This window comes from Topomyia yanbarensis, chromosome 3, assembly GCF_030247195.1.
Source record: "Topomyia yanbarensis strain Yona2022 chromosome 3, ASM3024719v1, whole genome shotgun sequence".
In the NCBI taxonomy this organism is placed as follows: Eukaryota; Metazoa; Arthropoda; class Insecta; order Diptera; family Culicidae; genus Topomyia; species Topomyia yanbarensis.
Window position 1 is genome coordinate 362,285,697 of NC_080672.1, and position 26,708 is coordinate 362,312,404.

A 26,708-nucleotide genomic window follows, 5' to 3' on the forward strand; every position below is an offset into this window, starting at 1 on the left:
TCGGAACATATTCTCTGCCATTGTGCAAATCCGTACACTATGCGAACTATCTACGTGAGTGTGGTGAACGGTTACGCTTTGTTGCTGAATGGTGTCCGGATTTTTCCGTCAGAGTTGGTCTGCTTATGCATAACTATTTCTTCGATGGGAGCGATACTTCGGAAGGCATCTTATGATGCCTCACGAGGTATGGCATACCTGTCCCAAACGGATCCTTAGCTACATTATTAATGTACTACCCGGTTGGGACGACACATGTGGACAAACAAACAACTCACTTCCAACTACATTGGATTCGGGCAATTTGTAATATCTAGAGCAAACAGGGTCAGCCCCAAAAGGTAACCCGAATAGTGGTCGCAGTGAAAAAATTTCCCCTAACAAATAAAAAAAACCTTTGGTTCGACCTTTAATTCGTGCTGTTTGTGCTTAAATGCTTAAATTCGTCATTCATGATTTTTCGGGAAATACCAACTCCAGCACTGAAGCTAATAACACCTCAACGCATAAGCTCAAATGCTCGTCAAACTGTATTTCGGGGTAAAATGATTGATGCAGTAAAATTTGACGAAGTGGTTTACAATCGTCCTAAAGAAAATTTTCCGACTGACTGAATTCTCATTTGGGTGCCTGAGGTCTACGAGAAAAGTAACTAAACTAAAAATAAACGTGAAGGATGACGCGTCTCCAATGCCAATCGGCTCAGTTCGTCGAGATCGAAAAATGTCTGTATGTGTGTGTATGTTTGCATGTATAAATGTACGTGTCGTACCACACATTTTTCCCTTTTTAATGGCTGGGCCGATTTAATTACTGTTATATTCGAATGAAAGGTGAAAAATCTCCCTAGGCTAGTATTGAATTTTACTTCGATCAGAATTCTGGTTCCGGAGTTACGGTTTGAAGAGTGCGGTCACCCATCAAATTTCCATCTAAACTAGAAATTCGTTGCGGTTTAAATTACGTAAAAAAATAAAATATTTTTTGAATTACAGGGATTTGTGATTTTGACTTACTAGAAAGTGACAAATTCCCTGAATAAAATTCATATTTTCTCCGGGATGGCTTGCTCGATTTTCACAAACATAATTTCGAATGACAGGAATACTATCCTTATCAGCTGCTGTCGAATTTCATTTGGATCGGGGTTCTGATTGCAGAGTTAGGAGATAAAAAGTGCGATGAAATGATTTGCTTTTCTCATATAGAAGAGTTATGCAATCGCTTTTTGCTCAGAGATGGCTGGGCCGATGTTTCAGCTCACTGCCCAATCAAACCCACAGAAATGTCTTGTTCGATTTTCTCATATTAAGTCTCACACGAAAGCCCCAGCATCCCTATTGACTGCTATTAAATCTCATCGAAATCGTATATTTGGTTCGTGTGTTACGGATTAAAGTATGCCGTCGCATGTGAATTTCCCATATAAACCGGTATAATCATTATATCTAAATTATGCTAAACTAATTAAGATGAGTTCCAAATTGCTTGAAATTGTTGGCCCAGATCACTAATTGCAAATAAAAGTCTCTTTGACTACATTGAGTATCGTTGAGAATTCCGGAAGATCCGAGGAAATGGCTATGTTCCGAAATCACAATCACACCCGTTTCTCATATATTGCTAACTCGATTCTCACAGTCTTAGTTTTAAATGAAGTATAGAAGTCTTAGTTTTAACTGACGGATATAGCATTTTTCAGTTCGTGTCTGACGAGCCATTGTGTATAGGTGCAAGGTGTTCCAAGAACATAATAGACAGTATCAAAATTTTATTGAGCACAATCAGCCATTGAAACATGGTTTTTAAAGAAAACGCTTCAGATTCGTCGGACGCAATTTGTACACGGGGTATGGTACTGTGGACTCTGCTATTCAAAATCTCTGCTCACCGGAGCAAGGGGTCATTGAAACAATCGACCACACATGACAAACTCGAATCGGTGACTACACCGTCGATCTCAACTTTGTGAGCGGGCAAGCAGAGGCGGCAATCCTTCATAATAGGCTTGCGATCAATAACGTAAGTTTATAACTGATTCGCTCTAGAATACCTATCCGTCTTTCGATTTTCATATATTTTGTTTCTTGCCGAAAATAGCGAACAAAAACTGACACAGTATATTTTTAGTTTACAACACAATTCTAATTAAATATATTGCGTGTTCAGTTCCTAGTTGCTCCTAACGCGACAAATGAAGAGCCTATTTTGATAATTGAATAACAACCACAGAAATCACTTACCGCTTTCCTAACATCAAACTCAAATCCAACTGAATCGACGATCTAATCTCTAGTTACGCAAATATGTCATAACGCTTCAAAATCGGCAACTACAACAAAGCGTCCATTATCCACAGAAGAACCATCGCGCGAACTAAAAATCACAAATTTCACCCACCCGTTCGCACTATGATCATCATTACTTGAGCAGGTATGAAGAAAAAAAAACTCCAACCGTCTGCACTAACGAAGATAATTTACTACAATTTTCTCTGTTTTGAACACGATCTTCACTCCCTAAAATTAGGGTTCGGTTTCTGTGGACTCTGACTGAACGGGGCTGCACGCCACACTGACTGGGTCGTGATTTGCGTCTCCTAGCTGGCGGCGGCAAGTTTCGTGATTTCTGAATTCAATTATGCACTTGGATGATTGCGATTATTAAAACACAACACAATCAATGCTCGCGAACTGGGGAGGTCACTCGTTGATCTAGTCAGAACAAATGCTGCCGTACCCATAGTCAGCAGCAGCAGAATGAACTTTGATCTCCTGGACGATTGCAAGGTTGCAATTGCACTTCAATTACTTCTATCACCGTTCGAAACTGCGCACTTTAATTGAGCTGAATATATATTGAGCTGCTGATGACTTCAGCGGCACTGTATCAGCGTTCGAGGGAAGTTCCGAGTAGTTCGATGGCGGATACTGGACACTTTTGGCAGACGCTTTATTGCTCATTCCAAAGTAAACAAGTGTCCGATAATAATAAGGTCCCGATTAGAGGTTTCGCCCGGTGCAGTGTGTGGCGTCGTCGTAGTAGAACGTGGTTCGCGTGATCGTTGCAAATCAACGATTGCGACGCTGCAAAAATTGTGCCCCTCATCAAAATGGGCGGCAATGATTTATGAGTCGTACGTGTGATCTTCGGGTGAATTTCAGATATGGGACGCAGCTGCCGAAAAAAAATACCGCTTGGACCGGCACTGATGATGGAACTTGTTTCGCGAGGTACACTTGCGTATGCGCGTGGAATTCAGAAGCGGGAAAAAAAGTTCGATAGTAAGCGCGATTACTTGCGGAGCGAGAATACACCGTGTGCTGAGCCAGAGGCCATAACGCGAACGCGACTGAAAAAGGTCTCGAGGCGGCGTGGTGGCGGCGGCGGCGGTGTTCTAGAAGTGAAACAAAATTACTTGTCCGCGGCTTACGGATGCTCCCCGCACACTTCAGGAACGTACATACGTACGTAAATGTACGGCTCTGTCTCTCTCTCTCTGTGTTTCTCCTGATTGTATATACTGATATTGTAGCACAGCGCAGGTGGGAAAGAGTTTGAACAGGCTGCAGTCTGTGGGTTTGGGGTTGCTGCTATAGCTAACAAGAGTGAAATATGATACCTAGTTACAAACGGCATTTGTCGGCGTAGAGGTATTTTTGTGTCAACACGAAGAACGATTCAGGAAACATCAAATTTGATCTGTATAACAGTGAATGAGGGATAGATGACATTTGGCAAAGAAATAATTTCTGTTTGGATTAAAAGATACCTAAACTAGTTATGGGATTTGCGCTTCGACTTCGTCTCATCAGAATCCGACACTAACTTAGTGACATGAGTAAGCTAGCGCCGGATGGTCACTAGCACCAAAAAACGAAAAAACTATTTATGTTTCTGAGCAAACTCCTAGTCCTGCGTGATGTCCCGCAAGAAAAGAGGAAACAAATAATGTTTCGTTTTTTGAAGCTTGAGTCCATCCGGCGCTAGCTTTGTCCTGTCACTAAGTTAGTGTCGGATTCTGAAGAGATGAAGCCGTAACGCAAATTCCATAATTAATTTAGTTATATGTTTTGTACTCTTTACGCACAAAGATGGTTGTAAGCAATTTTCTCCTTTTTGGAGATAAAATAGTTTTTATGTAAATTTTTCTCCACTAAGGAGAAATATAGCATACTAAACGATATCACTCAATATTGTGTATTAAAATTGATCAGCATCGTTCCTGAATATTTTTTGAAATAATATCACCTCACATCATCCAAATTTATCTGGTTTTGTAAATCTTGTTGTACACACAAAATATTTTCGCGATGTCAATACTGTTTTACATCTTTTCGTTCATATTTTGAACTAATTACTTCATTATACCACTACGATTCAATTAACGATAGAGCTTCCATCCCGGGAATTTACTTCCCGGGAATAACGGGATTTTAAAATCTCCCGGGAGTTCCGAATCTCGGGAATTTCTGTTTTCTGATTCCCGGGATTCGGGGATTCCGGGAAAAAGATTTTTCATTTTTTTCGAAAGACTTCTTGAAAAGAAATTCATTACCTAATATCTGGATCGGTAATCTTTTGGAGAAAGTAGTATTGCCAATAATACTTTTTCAACTGGTTCACAGTTCAATGGGTTCAAATTCTATAAAATGCAGATCTTTTTGGTATTTGGTTATTTTCATGTTAAAATGTATACATCAACCAACCGTTGCCCCAAAGCTTTTCCTTATTATAGTATTTGCGGTGCGCACGATATCTCCGCAACTTATGAACATATTGATTTTTCTTTTTTTAAAAGCAGAACCGTCAACGAAGGGTTTGCAAATAGAAAGTAGTTACGGAAAAGGCGTTGATTTCTCCAAATTTTTATTTAAAAAATTGAGAACAATTTTTTTCAAATAATATCCTGAAAAAACAGATCGATGAATTATTCGTGCTCAATGCAAACGCTATGAAAAATAAGGACAGTTTCGGCTCAACACCAGTAGCTCCGTTGATTTTAAATACTTTCACATATTTTTGTTTCACAGACGCTACATATATCCAATTGGATACTGCTAATTTGATTTATGAGACTTCATTAATACTCTTTAATAAATCATAAATACCACTGAATCTTGCTAGCTCCCCAATATTTGTATTTGTTATAATAACAAAGCGAATTTGGAATCATTTATATGAGAAACAATACGTCAGGAATAAGAACGTGAATTTAATTCAACTGAATAAAAAAATTTTGATGTCAATATCGTCACTAGCCTATGTTTATGTATGTATACAAGTCGCTGACCGGCAGAATTTTAGTGTAGCAATTGGTCTGCATCTATTTATGCATATATTTATTACATCCACAGGAGAAAATATTTTTAGCTCTGCAGATGGAAGATGATAGCTCTACTGTACGTCCAATGGCCTATAACAAGATACCACGTACGTTTGCGGTCGCCTTCTTGAACAATAGGAATAAGTCGTATACATCGACAGTAGCTGTAGTGATACAACGACTATAGATACAACATGGCCAGAAATAATAGGTCGGATTATCGAATACATATATCGACAAATTTGTAGAGGGCCGGAAATGTAATATTGGCTCCGCCAGGCTCTAATGATTCCTTTTATGGCCCTTAGTAATTGTGCAAATTTTGGTACCGATCGGTTGCGTCTACGGACCCTCCAAAAATTTCAAAATTTATGTTGAAAATCGGTTAAAATTGAAAATAAATTCTTAAAAAAACACCTCATCAATCAATTCATGAGAACACTATATATTTCTAAAGGTATTCTTCTACTGAACACATTCGTGGAACATTGTTAGTTTGTGAAAATTCGCTCAGAAAAGTTATTAACTAAAGAAGCAGCATGACTTCAAAACAAGCGGATTTTATTAGTAATCATAGCAACCCTGTTTGAATAGCTGCATCTGCCATACGGGAACGGTGGGTGGTAAGCCTAGTTTACACACACACAACCCCCATCATTTCTGTCAATATTTAATAAAACCACAAAAGGTGCAAATTGGCCAAATCCAAATGCACTTCCATGAATTCCAATACTAGACAGGAACTAAATCCCCTGCGTTTTTATATCCTTTTTATTCGTAATCGTGTTTCCACAATTAGGATATTTCCAAGAAAAATCAATAAAAGGAATTTGTATAAACTCAGTGACAAGCTATCGAATGATTCAAATAATTTGAAGTCCATCAAATCAATATCTCTTTTAGCACAGATATACACTCAGGTTTTTTTACGAGGGGGATACAGGCCGCGTAAATGAAAACCGCGTGAATTTCAAAATCCGCGTAAATGAAGACCGTGTAAATTTAAGAATCCGCGTTGATGGGAACCTCGTTAATGGATACCGCGTAAATTAAAAAATCCGCGTAAATGAAAACCGCGTAAATTTCAAAATCCGCGTAAAAAATACCGCGCAAAAAACGTTTAAATAAACCTGAGTGTACTTACAATTACTCGCTTTGTGAAATTTGGATTTCCCGGGAAATCGCTAATTTATTTCCCGATTCCCTGGAAACCGGGGAATGGATGCTCTAATCCACGATAAAATAGATTTACACTGAATACACGCTACAACATTATCAGTTCACTTTTAAAAGTATTGGCTGTTTTTGCTTGTTGAACCGCAGAGTGGTCTTAAGACCACTTTTAGCCCTTGGGCAATATTGAACAAAGGGGCTCCTGTGATTAAACAGGTATGAGTAGCTGTAGAGCATGGGGATTAAAACATAATCCCGGCATCACGAAGCCCTTTTTCTATCAAAAAATCTTCGTGCATTCTCCATGATGTGAAACCTTAAACGAATTGCACTACTGTTTATGAATTCTGAAAAACTTTGAGTAGTACAGGTTTCACATGCTAAAACTGTATTTCTTAACATCGAAGCTGCCAAACTTTGATAACATTGCTATTTTAGAAGATTATCGTATTGTTTCGCTTAGTACTGTTCTCAACTTCTTGATTGTAGACAGTACACTGTTCCTTGTATGATGAAACTGGACTGTAGTCGACTTCCGACTTTCGAAAAAGCCACATTTTTTTCCAATCAACTCTCCATTTTGCTTACGGATGGTCGAATTTTGCAAAACTCGAAATCAATTGATATTATATTGATTCTAAGCGTGCGAATCGTCTTGAATTTCGCTATTTTCGATGCTCGAGTAGGAATACTGATAACGGTCCTTTGAAGTAATGTCCCATTTTGTACGAATAGTTGGTGCGTTATTATTCCGATAGCCGTTTTGTGCGTTCGGTTATTGTTATAGTTCCGAAAAGAAACAGAAGGCGATCTGGTAAATTTTTAGTATTTACTATCTTTTACAATTTTCTACTTCTGTCTATGTGAGGTTTACAATCGAGCTAAGTGAACGACAATTTGCAGCGTCTCGATCTAATGTGCATTGTCCCGATAACAAAGGAAACAAAATGTAATTATTCTTGTCATCATGAGCAATGTTGACGAAAAAGCTTTGCTCTGACCCAACGCCGCGTTCAATACGACCGAGTTTTCATCTCATCATCTCCGCAATACAGTATTGATATCATTCAACACGTTAGCCCAATCCAAACATTTCGTTTGCAGAACAACTTAAGACACGTAGTTGAAAGTGACAACGTTCGAGTTAAGATTACCGTGTATGTAATTTTCTGACTATAGAGAGGTAAGGCTACATGACCCATCACCGTGTATCGCAATGTGGAGAGGTAGAATCCGTTACACCTGATATTCGGAGTAACTTCTTTCCTAGTATCCGTAACGGCATTCCTGTAGTTAGTATGTATGCATATAGTACATATATCAAAGATCCATGGCTCCGTCAATTTACCGCTATGAGCCGTGGTAAAGGTAATTTAAAAAAATCGAATTAATTGGCACTTCAAAGACGGTGGTTGAGTGACAAGCCTGACTATTCCTAAGCTCAGTAGGTCTAAGTTCGTTCCCAGTAATTGTCGCAATTTTCTTCATGAGAGATGGCCCCGGTGCATGTGATATCTAGGGTTCAGATGGTGGAGTCACCCCGCTGGTGTCGGTGACGAGAAATAAATTTGAATAACGATTTTAGCATTGTTATCAATCGAAAGAATGTTTTCAATACTTTTATTGCTACACGAAGTTCACATAAAATTGAGATCGATGTAGAATTTCAAAATTACTCGAACCTATTAATATGAGCGGTATAACTTTATTCGACGCCATTAGTGTAGAAAAAACAGAATATAATGATTTCTATTGTGTGCACGTCGCTGAGGTTCTCAATTTAACAAGGAAAAACTGTATTTTAAAATTGTCGAATTGCACAGGTGAAAGCGGTGACTTACTGTTGAAATCCGAAGCGGAGCAGCAGGCCGGTAGGCGGCTGAGAAAGGTGCTCCTCTTTTCGTTGCAAGTAACCAGTGCACGATGAATGCTGCTTCTCACATAGCGTTGGATTTCGGTGACTTGGCGATGAACAAAGCAGAAGAAGAGTTTGTAGTTCACTTTTCACTCACCTTAATTTAAGCTCAACTAATGTATTTCTAATTCACTTCAATTTTAATACAAATTTTACCGGGTTGAATTCGCGCACTGAACAATCTAAATAGTGACTTCTACTAGCTGGTAGATTGACGTTTTGAATCAGCTGACGACTAAGAGACCCGACCACGGACGACACCCCCTTTTATATGTTTCGACCGGTAGTAGGTTACATATGATGGCTACCAGGGTTTGGACATCGATAAAACAATCGATGAACGATGGAGCCATTGGTAGTTTGCATGCGCCGCTGAGATATAGGTGGCGCGCTGGTACAATTTTTCATTGTGCACGAAAAAACATTAAAATTGTTTTATTTCGGCAGACAATAATTTTCTGTTTATGTTACCTCCTAACCCATGGATGTTCATTGCTTCAATCAATCTAATCTTACACCTCAAATGTGAGTGCTACTGTGTTTCTTAGAATACAATCTTTTGCATGGTTTCATACCCTTCCTAAGTACCCAATCGTTGGCCTTTGCCCAACAAGGTGTATTTATTGAAACTCCCCCTCCTATCAGACAGTTAGTTCATGTATAAAATCAGATATAGTTGTGAAATTTTGTTATGTGTTTCTGATCGGGAACGGTGACCACTTGCCTCTAAAGCGAGATCACACACAACTGCCCCCAGCCGCCCAACACATTTGATCTATTTGAATATCCACGGTATATAACCAAATACACATCTCCCATTGGACCTCTGTGGAAGACAGAGCTACAGGAGACTGTCGATTTCTGTCCTTTACCCAGTCAATATCTTAGAAGACCAGTGACACGTGATAACAAAGTTAGCCGGAAGGTAAACATTGCAACTGTGCATAGAAGTTAGCTTCACATGTAGTGCGAGTGCCGGAAGAGAGACTAGCTAATGTCATGCTCAGCAGAGAACCTGGAAGATATCGTCGACTTCGAGGAAGCGCCCGCATTTACTGGCTGTCAACAATCGAGAAGGATGCGTGCGCCGCGGACGTTTGAGAAAGGTGGAGAATGGCGCCCGAAGGTCAAATAACCTGGTTATCTAAAATACATTCGATCATGATTAGAAGTACCCTGATTGTGTCGCTGTGATGATGGTGAGTTTGTTTGCTAATTTTCAGTGAAATATTTTACTAGTTTCAGAAAAGAAAAGAGAGATTGCATTAAAATTGATTTATTGGGCTGGGAAAATGTTGGCAAAAGTATCCAAATAAACAGTATTAAAGGGAGTACGGAATCAATTTTCATCACTTTCAAATTTCTGTGACTGTTTTCCCTTAGGTGTTTTTTTATTAGAATTTTTGGATGGAATCAGTTCAATTGTTTGAATTGTGTAAGTTTCACTAGCAATAGAGGAACCGCTGCGACAACCAATTCGGAAGAACATCAGCGGCGTAAACACAATTTAAGGCACGCACCGAAATAATCCGAATTTCTTTCGCCGTGCCATTGACAAAAAGCTGGGAATGGTAGAATATACGGTGATAAGTCATGTTTTGAAACGGTACAACGAACGTTTGGCAGTTGATTGGAAGGAAAAAAGTGTCCAAAATGGATCCCCGTATAGTGTGAAGGATCACCAGCGGGAATTCGAAGCTTTCAAGGCAAATCCTAATAGTTTAGTTTGGGGCATTGCGAAAAACCTGCAAAACTTTTGTGCAAGATGTGAAGTAATACACATGTACAAAGTCCAAAAGGCCCCGAATCGCGATTATCGGCAGAATAGAGTGGGAAAAGTAAGTGCGCGGAAGCTTTACACTCAGCGATTGACGAAACCGCATAGTCTCGTCATGGATTATGAGACTTATGTGAAAGCAGATTTCCGTCAGCTTCATGGGCTCCTTTTCTTCCCTGCTTGCCATAAGTTCCACGTTCCCGAGAAATTTAGAAAGCTCAGGATGTCTAAGTTTGCCAAACATACATTGGCCATTGGTAATGTGGAAAGTGGAACACATCGGTCGTGACAACCGGAACGGTGAATGGGAAGGTGTACTTGAAAGAAGGACTCCAAAGGCGACTACTTACTCTTCTATTTATCTCACAATGGCCCTAGGTTTTTCTGGCAGGATTTAACCCCTTTAGCATTACTCGAAAGATGTTCTGGCGAAGCACAAGGCTAAGGAGATCAATTTCGTGCCACAGGATCTTAATCTCCCGAACGCTTCTCAATTGCGGCCAATTGAAAAAATAGTGGTCCACTATAAAGCGGGTATTTCGGAAGCATTCGATGGAAGTAAAATTGATATCTGCTTGTTGAGGAAAAAATGGATTTCCACGCAAAAATAAGTAGGTCCAAAAGTTGTACAAAGGCAAATGAGCAGTGTTAATAGAAAATACGTATGGCTATGTCTGTTCGGATTGGGAAGAATACTCGTCCTGATAGCTCTGCCTCATGCCTAGACGGGAGGGTCGTAGCGTAGTATGTTGGAACTTAGCTATCGATGCCTCATGGCGTGGCAGAGGAGTGAAAGGGTGAGCATCCAAGTCAGTCTCACACGGCATGTTAAGGGTGAGCATAAAAGTCAGCCTCACAGGTTAGTAGAGGCTAGCACAAAAGTCAGCCTAGCAAGGAATGAAAAAGGTGAGCACACAAGTCAGCCTCGCATGGTATGTCAGAAGTGGGGCCTAAGAAAAATGTCCCACATGGGATACCAGGGGGAGTGACAAAGGTACAATAGAGTGGCACGATTGAGAGTGAATCAGGTGATAGGGTGAGCACCCAAGTCAGCCTCACATGGTATGGGTGGGGCGAGCACAAAAGTAAGCCTAGCAAGGAACGAGTAAGGTGAGCACACAAGTCAGCCTCGCATGGAACGTAAAAGGTGAGCACAAAAGTCAGCCTCATGTGGGAGTGTTTGTGAGTGAATCAAAGTGCGATTGAGAGAGCACCCAAGTAAGCCTCATACAGGATGTATGAACGCGTGAGTGAGAGTGAATGAGTACATTTAGTACAGCCATCCCCCCACAAGTAATACCGAGAGGTAGTTCCTGAGAGGAATGATGGCGGAGCCCAATGGAGTTTAGTCGGTATTAATGGCTGGTCACCATTCGAGTCCGACACGCCCCCAGTGCACCCCGTGTGGTAGATTGGACCCTACCAATAGCACGTGTACTGGGCTAGGACATAAAGGTCTTCTCCATTGTAAAAAAAAAAAAAACGCGTCCTGATAGCACCTTACACGCAGCTTCAAAGCTGTAATATATTATATTAAGTTTCATTTGGTTTAGAATATAGGTTATGCTTACATTTTCGTTTTCTTCTTCAGAGTTTAACCGCAACAAACTCCTTTTTTTATCTGTGTTCGTAGTGTCCTAGGTTTTATAAATTCATTAGGTTTAAGCTGGATTCTATTGAAGAGAACTTACCCTTCTTGCAAATCTGTGATAATTAGCCGGAACTAGTCAATTAGCCGTACTATTAGCTTTAGTTTCTACAAAAGGTAATATATAACAGTTCACAGTACAGCTTTAGGAAATTCTTATTAATTTATAATTACCTCGTTCTGTTACAAATTCACTGTAATTGACTAGAATTTAAGCAACTATAATAAAGGTTTAACCACGACTGCTAACGGATTTTAATATTGAAACAGTGCAATGACGAGCAACTTACGGATTGATCACGTTGTGTCTATGCTCCATCTGACAGTTCAGCCCACGAGGGTATATTCTGACGTTTGCGCAACTGACATTTATGCTCGCTCGAATTGACAGCTGCGGGTGGTTCTGAACTGAACTCATCTGTCTGTTGAACGAATCTGCCCTGTGGTTTCGTAACAATGTCTATGAAATTGCATAAGCATTAGAGTAACAGGAAAAAATGACCCCTATCGGCCCATGCCTGAGTCGATTCCTAGTATCAGCAGGAGTACTTGATCCAAATTTGAAGCAAATCGGAGAAGTCTAGCTACCGGACCAACCTACCTGAAGTTTGTATGGGTTTTTTCGACAATTTACATAGAGAAAACCCACTAGCTCGCATTTTCGCTACTATGTGGCACTGTATGCATCGTATTATCACTGTAAGTGAAAATAAGAGATAATTTAACTGCCTACAACTTTGTCGAAGACTGCTAGTGAATCCGGCTTTCTTAAACTTTTAACGAAGTGATGTCTCAGTCAGTTTTGCATGGGGCCTAGCAGTGTATGATTGTGTATCAGTACTTAATTCGCACGAACCAAACATTTTTGTTAAATAATGGTTAGGTTTAGGTCAATAGTATGTTCAGAAGATTTACAGTAAGTAATACGAATCAGGTTTTGGTTAGAAAATGTTAGTTCCACATTTTACCACATAGAGGGCGCCAACACTAAATTTTCAATGGAAAGAGATAGAGATTAGGCATCTTCCACAAAGTTGTAGAACAAACTCTTCTAAATAATTTTTCCGAACATCTCGATATTCTATCTCACTTCTAAAAAAGTTAGTGTTGGCGCCTTCTATACGGTCACAGGTGGAACTAAAATTTTCTAACCAAAACGTGACTCGTTTTATGTACTATAATTCACATACACTTACTATTCTGATAAATCTAAACATTAACTCACAAAAATGCATAGTTGGTGGGAATCAAGTACGATACACAACCATGTACTGCTAGGCCCCATGCAAAACTGACTCAGACATCACTTTGTTAAAAGTTTAATAACTTCTTTTAACAAAGCCGTATTCACTAGCAGTCTTCGACAAAGTTGTAGGCAGTTAAATTATCTTTCTTATTTTCACTTACAGTTATAATACAATGCATACAGTGCCACCTGGCGACGAAACACCACTCCATGGTGTTTTTCCCGTTATGTCAGGATGACTAATTCGAACTAAACAGCTCGGAACGACCGCGTTGCTTCTGGAAAAAAACAGCAGATGTTTTTAAATACACTCTTTCACGTAAATTTTCTGGATGATGGTCCTTATTGCAATGAACATGTCACTTTTTAAACCACACGTACAGATAGCCTGCCAAACTAGATATTTCTTATCGAATTTCGACAGTTTTATTGGCTTGAAAGAGTCAGCCACCAAATACTGTGAATGCCATGATGATTTCGATCATAGTAGTCAACTAACTATTTTACCAGAAGATAGCACCAACATACAGATTAGTTCTTCTGCAAGCTATCCCAACACCGCGTATCAACGCTGCACCCGTACAATCAATCCGTCTGTCTGTCTGACTGACTGACTGACGATGACATACATATTAAAGCTAGGTCATACGGCCAGCAGCAACGACGACGACAACAACGGCGTCGGTGTAAACAGGGTCTGATGATGTACATAAAGGGTAACGGACATAGAGCCAGCGGTTGAAACTTGAGACGAATAGTGCCACTTTTGCTCATAATCGCATGTTCTGTTCCGTTTGCCTTTTTTGTCTCTTTCAAGCTCTCTCTCTATCTTCCCATTATGATAATGTGTTGTTTTTTGCGCGTTGATACAATTAACTACCTATTTGTATACAGTGTACGGTCTCATACACCCGCAAACGGGTTGCCAATATACCCCCTCATAAGTGTATTGTTTTTTGTACTTTCCTAGCTAGACCCGTGTCACAACTAGTAGCAATGTAGATGACATGAGAGTGCCGTTAATATATAGATATCAGAGGTTATTTGAACTGGTGGAGGTGAGTTATCTGTTGATTTAACACAATAACTAACTAAACTGTGGTTTGTGTGATTGAATTTCAATTGATGTATTATCTTTTCTCAGATGACTCTGCTGAATAATCCTGAAAAAATACGATCACAGCTCGTAGGAATGTTTCAGCTGTGCATCTCGAAAGAAGCGCAATTCTTCAGTTCAGGAGCGCATTGAAAATGTCAATTTCTTTTTGCGTTATTATTACCATTTTTTTACAGTGTAGTCTTACAGCCGGATTTCGAAATGATAAAACCGCTACAGTGCACATTCGTTATCAATTGAAGAACAAAATGTTTCTGTCTCTCTTTTTCACTTTGGAAGCATAGTGGCAAAGCTGACAATGACGGATTGCACCTTGAATTTAGCATGACGCTACTTATCAGCTCAATTGATCATCATTTTTTATTAGTGTTAAATAATAATAGGGTTCGTTTCGTCTGAGTTTTTTTTTTGGCGGATGGTAAAATATTATGCTCAATGTTCGAATCATACTGTAGTTTACGAAGATCCGAAGTTGGCGATTTACTTTACAGTCTCCAAACAAAGGCTAATAACTGATCGTGAAATCAGTCGCGGAAACACCACCAATCAAACAAATTAAGCCTGCTATGACCTTCACTTGCCTTCGCTAACTGACAGGTTCGAGATACATGATCAACGACGTTCCGAGTGATTTCCAGTTTTTTTTGAGAGAGGCTCGTGAATTATATAGTTCTTTACGCGCGCCCCTCTTGTTGAGATATTGAACTCGACATACGAGGAGGATGGTTAGTATGGTCAGAAAACAAGTTAAAATCTAGTAAACATGTTTAAAGTTTACAACTTGTTCATGTTATTTATATGGACTAAACACATGTATGAGCATAATATTAATACTACATCCCGCCGATGAACATGATCGCACTCACTGTATTCACACCTTCAGCTTAGTATCTGAGGTAGTACCTACTGTGTGCGTTCCATTTTTTTCTTATTCCGTTTTGACAACCACCCTAATCCGCACACCCAGTGACGGGCAGGCACTGAAAACATTGTTGTTCATATCGGTAAATCAATAAGCTTGAACTTGACCTTGCAGAGCTGGCAATCCACATCGGAGTCGTACATAGGTACTTACTTGCTGGTAGCAGACGGCAGCGAAAAGGGTGCGATTAAATCACTCAGCGACAATCGAAAACTGACTGCACACCACCAATGCAAGGTGTGTTTGTGGCCTTGGTCAGCTTTTGCTGCACCGCAAATTTTGTTTACTACAACACAGTGTGGAATTCGTTCCCTTGATAATGATTGGTAGCTAGAAAATGCGCTGCCTACTTCGGTAGACAAAAATTGATCCCGGACTTTAACAATTTGCATCAGATAGTGTCATTTTAATTTTGAAACTGATATTAAATCGTGAACGTCATATAATCTAGTGTTATTCAACTCCAGAACACAAAAAAATGTCACGAACGACAACACTGTCCATAAATTATCACTTTAGGAAGTGGCGCATCCCATTCAAGATGACAATCATCAATTGAGTTCTTGTCACTGCCAACTACAACGTACGTATATGGGGAGAAGAAATGTCATTCTACATTCTACGTCGGAGGCCTTCCCGAATGATTCCACACGTCCGAGTTTCTTAAGACAATAATTGGTTTTATTGGTTCTCGTCGCGACAGACGTCACTTGATTTCAATCATACACTCCAGCGTTGGAATGTTGCGGAATGGGAACATAAACATATTGAAAAGGTCGCCAATAAATTATGGTCCACCGTTGCGTTGGAAGAGGATTTTTTGTTGCTGTAGGTAGATAGGTTGGTACATATGAATAAAACTTGATCATTACTCTTGGCCTGGTTGACGCCCTACCGCAGAGCGTACAGAATAATGAAGATGAAAATAAAGTTTGAGTGATTGTTTCCCTCGGCGACCTTAAAACGGTGTGATGTGACATTCAACTTTCGGCTTTGGTTTTGAATTTTAAAAGAACATTTACTTGAGTGGGTTTGGTCAGCAAATAAAAGATCATGCATAAATTGCGGTTGGCTAAAGCCTATTGGTGACTCTCGTGGAGGAGCGGGGGTATGTGCCCTTCTATTCAGCCAAAAAAAACGTTTTAGTTTATTTTTCACACCTACGATGTGTTCGTGGATTCTTGGAATATTCTTGGAATATTATTTCATTTTATTTAGCACTTTAATAAACCACGACAAAAGAAATTTGACTGGGTTGAACTAAATATCGAAACAAAAATGATTTGCAAATTTTCGCCAAAAGATTATCCCTATTAGCATTTCACTTCGACGGACAGCGGCTCCGCTTCTTTTAGTGACCAAGCCGGTTCACAAGATACTGATGAGACGATGTCGAAACGCAAACCAAATTTTGGTAATTATATTGTAATGGAAACGGCACTGTTATTAAGCTGAACTGAACCGTGGAGAACTAAAATTTGTAAGTTTTCGACACATACAGTGTACGCAGTATACTACGGCACGTAGATATCCTTTTCATTATCAGAATCATTTGGTACAGCTCCTGTAACCAATCAGCATTATAACGTAGCCTAATATCTGCCTTATATCTACATATAGGGCAGTCTTAAAGAGCCGTTAAGCCCTATACACCAATATAATCCTGGTATTATGCCAGAAAATGCGAAATATTGTGCTATTACTGTGCAGAGATTGACTGCCTACTTTTGCGGTACTAATGCTATTATATAGCACCAGCGTACAAATGTCAAATTTGAAAGCCTGATGTTAGCACTACTCATGCTATTAGAAAGCTTCAATTGACTGTCATTTTCCGCAATGGTTTTGAAACTATTATGTTTCCTTTCGGTATGATGAACAAAAAGGAAAATGCTAAAATAAATGTCTCGGGAATACCAACTTATTATTGGTACCGTAATTCCGGTACTGAACAAAAGCCAGCACCGGGTATTTTCGGTACCATACAAACATTTTTATGAAAAACAGGTGCAACCCTATAGAGGCCCATTACAAAATATCAGTATGCAAGTTGGCTTCTACGCCTTTGTGAGGGAATGAGGCGGTGTCATCATCATAATATTTCTAGTTAAGGTAAACATTACTAACTCCCGTTGCACTCAACGGAATGTTTTGAATCCTACACTACACCCAGGTTTTTTTACGCGGGGGATACGTACCGCGTAAAAAAACCGCGTAAAAAAACCGCGTAAAAAACCGCGTTAATTGAAAAATCCGCGTAAAAAAACCGCGTTAATCGGAAAATCCGCGTAAAAAAACCGCGTTAATTCGAAAATCCGCGCAAAAAAAACTCTCAGCAAAAGGCTTAGAATATTTTTGGAAGTTTTTTTTTGCGCGGATTTTGCAATTAACACGCTTTTTGCAAAAAATAGTCCTTTTGAATGCAAAAGCCTTAGAAGATTTTCGGAAAGATGGAAGAGACGGGTCTGGAAGATTCCTTATGGCCCGCACCCCAACAATATGAGTATTTTCGGAATGGTCTTGAAGAGTAGGTTCCAGAAATTGATCTTTGACGCCATTTTGAAATCAAAGATGGCGACTTCTGGTTTAGCGAAATTCGCTATAACTCAATCAATATGGGTATTTTTGGATGGTCTTGAAGAATAGGTGCCAGAAATTGATCTTTGACGCCATTTTGAAATCAAAGATGGCGACTTCCAGTTTAGCTAAATTCGCTATAACTCAATCAATATGGATATTTTTGGAATGGTTTTGAGGAGTAGGTGCCAGAAATTGATCTTTGACGCCATTTTGAAATCAAAGATGGCGACTTCCGGTTTAGCGAAATTCGCTATAACTCAATCAATATGGATATTTTCGGAATGGTCTTGAAGAGTAGGTGCCAGAAATTGATCTTTGACACCATTTTGAAATCAAAGATGGCGACTTTCGGTTTAGCTAAATTCGCTATAACTCAATGAATATGGATATTTTTGGAATGGTCTTGACGAGTAGGTGCCAGAAATAAATATATCTGCACCTTCCCCGCAAGGAAGAAGAGACGTATGTGGTGTGAGTTGGGGGTTTGAATTTATTCAAATTAAACATATTGCTTAAATTTAAGTAAATTCAACTGTTTAATTAAAACTATTTGTACTACAACTTCAACTTCCAAAAATACCAATATTGACTGGGTTATAGCGAATTTCGCGAAATCGGAAATCGCCATCTTGAATTTAAAAATGGCGTCAAAAATCAATTTTTGGAAACTACTCGTAAAGATCATTCCAAAAACACTCATATTGACTGGGTTATAGTGAATGTGGCTAACCCGGAAGTCGCCATCTTGGAATTCAAAATGGCGTCAAACATCGATCTTTGTCTACTACTCGTCAAGATCATTCCGAAAATACCCATATTGATTGGATTATAGCGAATTTCACTAAACCGGAAGTCGCCATATTTGATTTCAAAATGGCGTCAAAAATCAATTTCTGACGCCTAATCTTCAAGTCCATTCCGAAAATACCCATATTGATTGGGTTATACCGAATTTAGCAAAACCGGAAGTCGCCATCTTTGATTTCAAAATGGCGTCAAAAATCAATTTCTGGAACCTACTCTTCAAGACCATTCCGAAAATATCCATATTGTTGGGGTGCGGGCCATAAGGAATCTTCCAGACCCGTCTCTTCCATCTTTCCGAAAATCTTCTAAGTCTTTTGCATTCAAAAGGACTTAGAATATTTTTTGCAAAAACCGTGTTAATGGCGAAATCTGCGCAAAATAAAAACTTCCAAAATTCTTCCAAGTTCTTAGATTTAAAAGGACTTAGAATTTTTTTCAGAAAAAAGTCTAAGTCTTTTGCATTCAAAAGGACTTAGAATATTTTTGCAAAACCCGCGTTTATCTGAAAATCCGCGTAAAAAAACCGCCGTAATTGGAAAATCCGCGTTCATTGGAAAATCCGCGTAAAAAAACCTCGTAAAAAATCGCGCAAAAAAACCCGTAAAAAAACCTGGGTGTATTTGGTCGAAATAAAATTTCAACGATCTTGTACAAAATTTAAAGGTATCCACATCTAGCGTAAGTGGTGGAAAATTTTAAAATGATTTTTTTAATAGCGACATTCTGATTGGTTCCTATTATTCATTGAGTGGCGCGTAACAGACTGGTCTAAGTTACGTCTGTATTTGGTTTGCTCTTAAATCTTTATCTATAAAAGAACGAACACCGATTTAGTATCTAACCATTTTAGAGTTGGAGAACTGTTTCGAATTGAGCGATTTATGTCTTTGTGGTGATCGGAAAAGATAGAAATCAGCAAAAATCTATAGTTTACGTGAAAGTAAGGAGCCTTTGTATGCATAAGAGAATAGCACACAAACCGCATTAAGGTCAAAACTAATTTACAGTACAGCGACAATGCCAAGAGGAAATGCGAACAACCCACTCGGTTTTATTGTCATTCTAGCTTTGATTTTCTGTTGATAATAGGGTTTCTTGCATTTACCATCGATTGAAATCGACGAAAATAGCCCCACGTAGCAGTTATTGATTTCAAAGGGACCCAAATCTCGAAATAAAAGATAGTGCCGCATGCGAAAAATATTTTCTGCTTAAATGAGACATATCATTTCGAAGCAAATACTAACAATAGACATGTTTTTTTGATCAGAATAAATCGTTCATTTGAGAATAAGACCATCAGTTTGAGTATTAAAGTTCACTTAAACGCGTTTCTGGATTTTTTTGAAAAAAATATTCGAGTACCGGTACTACCGGTACTGAGAGCTTTAATACCGGCAGAACCGGTTCACGCCAAAAAGAATCGAATCGCGGAACCCTACTTCGTTCTAATGCACTGTAATTAATATCTTTAATGGGATTTCATTCTCACATGATATGAATAATGTTTTATGAAAATTACCTTTAGTAAGTCTCGTACAGAGGTACCTTGTCTCGTCCTTCATGGTAAGTGCGCTGCTTTTGCTGCCTGGGCTAAATTGTATATGTTCGAATGAAATGAAATATGCCGAATATGATCATCAAGATGATCATATAATCACTGCATTACGATAGCATTATATCGACTTTCTATTGGCTCTAAAATGGCCCTAAATGCACATGTAAAGCATAAATGCTTTAAAGGTCTCTGAAGCATGTACGCGTTATATCAGCTATATATACGTATTTATAGCAAGCGATAATGCTATATTTCAGCTGTGCAAGTATGCACTAATGATGCTAATATAGAGCTTCACTGCATTGTTAATGCTATATTGGAGTTTCAATGCAACAGTTCATAGCAATTATTTTCAATTCTTAGTAAAACCGAATCTGAATTACATTGAATTGTTGTTAGGCAGCTTTCTCGTTAAACGATTAAATGTTAGAAATATAACTAGAACTCAGAGAAGGATATCCTCCGATATTAGAGTAGAGTGGGGTCAAGTAGGTCAGTTTTTTTTTGGCGAGCTCGCGCGATGGTAATTTTGCACTGATTTTGACAAACTAGCATTTGTGGGAAAGGTTTTACATCTGACAACGTTTTGGCAATAATTATTTCACGCCTGGCGAAATGTTTTTCAAGCTAAATCCAACAAGGCGAAGGTACTTTTTTCAATGTTTTCAAAATCTGGGGGTACAATAGGTAGGTTAAGGTATACGAGGTTAAATAAAACACTGTACACGCCTAGAAAATCAGCGGTTCAACTTTTATTTGAAGAGTATGCATACTGCAGATTATTGGAAAATAATAACAAAAATCTTGAGCGTTTTTTCAAAACGTCATATCTGCAATGAGTTACTCTCTTTGTTTACTTTCTCTTTCGATTTTTATGGCGTCACTATAACACTTTTCATTTATTTTACAGTACAGATCGAAAGACGGTGGTTTTAACTAGCATATTATGCAAAGAGTTGAGGGATAAATGTTAAAGTGACCGAATTAAGAAGAGAAAGTAAACAAATAGAGTAACTCATTGCAGATATGACGTTTTGAAAAAACGCTCAAGAAATATGCAATTTATTGACGTCATTCAGGTAGGAAAACGAGGAAGTGGCAAATAATGTGAAAAATTGTGAAACCGCGCAAGAAAATGTTGAAAAAATGTTTTTCGGCAGCTGAGTCTGGCTTAGTACTCGCGAATAACTTCTTTGGTATATTCATCGTCGCTAGAGTGTGGAAAGTCGTGTGGTGTCCGGCTGGCTAAAATCTTTTTGCATTATTTCAGCCTAGAATAGAACCACTGGGAATCTGCTCCCATGTCGTAAGAGGTGACCAACAACATGCTAGGAGTTCCTAGGTCATGGTATTGCTTCGTCCCGAAGACTTAACCTGAACGGACCTTACGGTTTTACATCATAGCCTTTATCCATTCGGTATTGAGTGAAACACTGCCATATAGTCACCTTTTCTGATTCGCTATTCCTGATTGTGTACTAACGTTTTAGGTTTCGTCTGGCGGTTGTACAATAGCCGTAAAGGATGAAGTCTAATTCTACACTAAGTAACAGCATATAGGGGAATTGTGGGAAAAACCGACACTGTGGGTAAAACCGACACCCCACAACTTTGCCTAGAAATCAAATTTTTATTCATTTCATAATGATACATTATTATTAGTACGTTTATCTAGAGCATTTGAATAAAAATTGGATTTACGTTAGTGCGCCGAATATCAGAAAAATAAACAAAACATACGACAGCAGCGTTCATACTCGTCTGGATGTAAAATTTCGTTGATAGATTTTAAGGTTTTAACCGAACAAAAGCTTTTCAAATCACCCCATTTTTCTGTACCTATTATTATCGGCCTTTCCTATGATCAATTAGATGCATTGAAGACGAGTTTGAGAAATTCAATACTTTTAATTGCTTTTATAAAAAAATGTGCGCTGTTGGGGTAAAACCGACACCCTTTGCTTAGGGTAAAACCGACACACTGTTAAGATGGTTGTGTTTACTTGCGATTCATTACAAAAGGCTGGGGATCTTTGTGACACTTCAATTACACTATTAGCACACTATAGTAATAGCTGAAATACACAGAAATACTTTTATTGTGTTTATTTCTTATAAGTCTCTTTAAAAATCAAAAATTGGAATTTTTGCTTATCTAATTCTATCGAAGCTTTTGCTATTTCTCCAAAAAGCTCATCAAACCGAATTTCTAGTGTTTTCTTGGTTTGTCATAGACGAACTTTATCACAATGAGACAATGATATTATGTATACCCCAATAGATCGTTGATAATCAGAGTCCGAAAAATCAAATCTGAAAAAGATAGTTTTACTAAGAAATGTGTGTGTGTCACTTATAAGTGAATGAATCCAATTAGCAGAACGTAGAACGCTTGCAAATCTTCTCTTACGAAATAAAATGACACTGGAAGTTGCAATGATGTGCGCAAGGATTATTTGGAAATACTCATATCAATAAATAATCCTATAGCATAAAATACTCTTATTTCTAGTACTACGCTTTCGAACTATCTTCCCCTCACTACATGATGAAGCAATAAAAAGCACATATATTGCATCATACATACTCACACTTTATTAATCACGCATATATCTAATTTTTAATAAAGATAAAGATTTTAATAAAGTGGAGAGAAAATAAATTAAAGGGGGTGTCGATCTTACCCCTATAGGGTGTCGGTTTTACCCGCAGTGCCTACAAAAAGTCACTTTGTTTTCCAAGTTTTACAACCAATAATTTTTAATGAAATTAATTTTTCGAAGCGCTGAAAAAATTAAGTCTTGTTAAGAATTTTCTGAAGAAGAATTGTGCATTAAAATTATAATTTTATTGGTTTTGTGGCAACTTAGAAAAAGTGTTAAGCTTAAGGTGTCGGTTTTAACCATAATTCCCCTACTAATATACCGGACCGGCTCTTCCACGCCAAAGTATAACTTTCAAAGCTATGGTTTAAAAAAAGGAATTTAAAAAAGTTAACTTTCATGTAGGAAATTTATTGAATTGGCCTAAGATGAAGCTGCCGAATTGCACAAAAAGTTTTTTGTGTGGCAAGCGATCTGTTTATGTGTCAAAATAAGCCATTTTTTTATTAAATCTGGAACCGTCTACCGAAAATTGTACATTGACGAATACCTCCAAAAGTGACTTTTTTAGGTCTCATGCAGGTCTGACACTAGCTTTGTACTACTTTTGCTTTCCAAACTAGTGGTAAACATTTTAACATTCTAGAACTTCACTCTTTGTCAGAAAATGTAGGGCCATCGGTAGCCAAAATTTCATAAAATCGCACTCGTGGTCCTTTCTTCAAAATCCTCCAGTGCAGTACTATGCGTCACTGTTTCGAGTTTGATCCGCTCACATGGTAGTCGGTCTTTGCCAGTATCAGTGCGGTAAAATGTCAATTTCAAAGGAAAATATTCGCTTCAAGTGAAACTGCGAGTCATTCACTGTAAGCGTACCACCACTATACCAGTTGACTTCTGCTGCCGTCTTCGTTTGAGTCACTCAGAGTCCACTGTCAATTCAATAACAGCTTCTGGTCGTTTGACGTTTTTGCCTGTTTAGTTTCTATTGAAAATCAAACTGACATTAGCATGGAATCAGCTTATGGAGGTGAACCATTCCAATGAACCACGCCCAAATGAATATGAATGAACACTCACTGACATGAAAACAACTCCGACCAAAATAAAAAATACATACAGGGTAAAGGGTAAAATAAGACGAGACAACTCAAGACGGATACAGGTAAGCACTTTTTTTTCTCTGTATGAGTTAGGTTGTCATTTTTTTTCGATGAAGCCGACAAATCAGGAGGATATGAAAAAAAGTATAAACAAATGACTTATGGCGTTTTCGTTTTTTCTTGGTGCTACACCGGTGTAGTGCAACGAAAGAGATAGACTGATTACACCCAAGTTTGAATGAGTGTAGCACCGACTACACCGGTCTAGTGCACTGTCAAAAACGAATATTTTAGACAATTTAGCCATTAGTGGGCTTTTCTGTTGACATAAATTTTGTTTCGGTTTGGTAATAATTTTTTATTAGTAGTTTCAAGATAAGAAGTGTCACTAAGTAATCGAATCTGAAGATCCGAGGTGAAACCCGGCCTTTTCTCGCTTTTCATTGTGCGCCAAAGAATCGAAATGTTCGTTCGGAAATAACCCACTCGCACTTACGCAACTGACAAAGTAAACAAACCACTGAGAGTTGTCAAAAATGAATAAACTTCGTTCACCACCAATCGAGCTCATTCCTTTAGCTATAATTGGTTAACATTTTTTTAAATAAAAATAATTGATAAATGCATTTTTTATAGCAATAAGTAATAAATAAATTTAAATTATTATGAGCTTCCTGCAAAGCTACGATGGGAACCTTTAAAAGGATTCTTTTCCGCTGGGTAGTCGCCGTAGCTTCTTGTCAAATTTTGTGTTTTGTCGGTCACGTATTGTTTTTTTTTTTGTTCTCAGCATTTCCGCAATTCGTAACTTTGTTTTGTTGTGCTGACCTTTTTTTTGTACGCTGAGAACTGATGTGTCCACTACCAGGGGGCTCCGTTTGTGAGCTTTTTGGTGTGGGGGTAAGAGGCGGGCTATTAATAAAAAAACTCAATTTTGGTTTGCCTTCCTTTCTTGTGCCCTGCCGAATAATGGTTGACAGATGATCCCAGTAAGCAAATTTTCTGGCAGAGACCGCTCTGCTAGATTTCTGTAAGTCTTCTGTGACAGGAACCGAGCAAAACCCTGGCATAACTCGGACATAAACTGTGCAAAGAACCTGGCAATTCCTACCTGGTATAATTTAGCACGAATCAAGCAAAACATCTGACAAAGATGTGGCAGGAAGCGTGCAGAGATCTTGGCCGTACATTTCTGACTGGATTCTGGATAAAAGTGAGCAACATCGGTTGGTTTAATCGCTTCGGTTGTTGCATTTGAGCGAATTCGTTGCTAGAATTTTCGCACAAATCGCGCAAAATGCTCGCAGAAACTCTGCCAGCATCAATTTCGCTTTGCTCAACTTTTGCTAACTTTCTGCTTGCCACGCTGACCGGAATGTGGCTAGCGAGGTTGGCAGTGCAGCCAATTTCTTTGTCATATTTAGATATGTTTCTATAATACCAGGCAACGGGCGTCCCTATCTCTACATACAGAATTTGACAATACGCAACATCGTTTTTGCACCGATCAATGGAGGTCAGTTTTGACAACGTCAAAATCGCTTGAAATGTCATCAACAAACTACTTTCTCTAATTTGATGCAAACTAAAGTGCTCCTGGTTTGTATTTAGACAAATTTCGGTTATTTTGTTACAAACAAAGTTTTTATGTTGACTACGCCAATTTGACGTCATGTCATCCTCTTGTATAATACATATAAAAATGCCCGTTTTTTAACACTTACACGTTATTTGGTAGTACGTTCATCTCTTTTTTCAATTTTTGTTGCAAATTTGATTCTGATGAATAGACTGTTATGCTAGCCAAATTTGCTAGAAACATGTAGTATGTGATAAAAATGTTGGATTGGTTAGTACCAGACAAATTTTGGCGAAATGTGTGTTAATAAAACGGTCATTGTTATGTGTATTATAGCAAAATATCTAAATATGACAAAGAAACTGGCTGCACTGGCAACCGCGCTAGCTGCATGCAGTCCTGTCATCAATTGTGCAATGGACTTAGTTGTTTTTCGCGTTTTTTGCAACATGGCGGTTCATGTTTGGCTCAAGCTTAAAATTGTTTTTTTAATAATTGACATCTTCTCGCTTGAATTTTGTTTGTTTCATGCACTTCATTAAGCCAACGAATGTGGGAAATCGTGGAATCGTGTGTAAGTATAGTAGAACAAGATCTCTGACCAAAAATCTTAATGAACGTCAGAGGGTGGTAAGTTTTGGTGTGCAATATCAATTTAACCATTGATTCTACATATAGTTTGGTGGTGTTTATGTGAGTAGATAATGAATCCGAAAATAAGTATTATTTTTAATTTTCATATTAAGCAACTACGGGCGATTAAATGGCGCGTTCCGTGGGCGATTTGGTGGCGATTCAAAGGTGGGTAGGGCGGCAAAAAAATGACGGCGGCAAATCGCCCAAATGTTGCATTTGAAATAGCCCCCTAATTGCCAGCAATTTGCTGGCAAATTGAAAGGCAAATAGCACATCCGAGTTGGCAAATAGCCCCCCGTTAGCCAGCAACTTGCCCTTTTTGACTGGGTTGTCTCTTCTTGTCTTCGGTTTACCCGGATCTCACTTGACTGGTGCTCACAGGGTAAATTGAAAGCGGATCTATTCATTTGAGAGGATCAAACGAAGGAGGTTGAATATGATTGACTGCGTTCATTCAGTTTCGATTGAATGACATGAAATTTTACTGCACTGGTCAGTATTGCTCTTCTCCCATCCATTTTTCTTCTGGGCCGCCGATGAATCAAGAGTCCTTGCCGTTGTGTTTATTATATTTATTACGCATAATAAACATGTCGTTTGAAATTTGGCATTTAACCCAATTACGGAAACGTGTCTGATAAGGAGAGTGGAGATGCCAATTTGTAATGTATAGTAATGCTATTTGTGACATCTTTTATACTTTATGTACGCTTGCTTT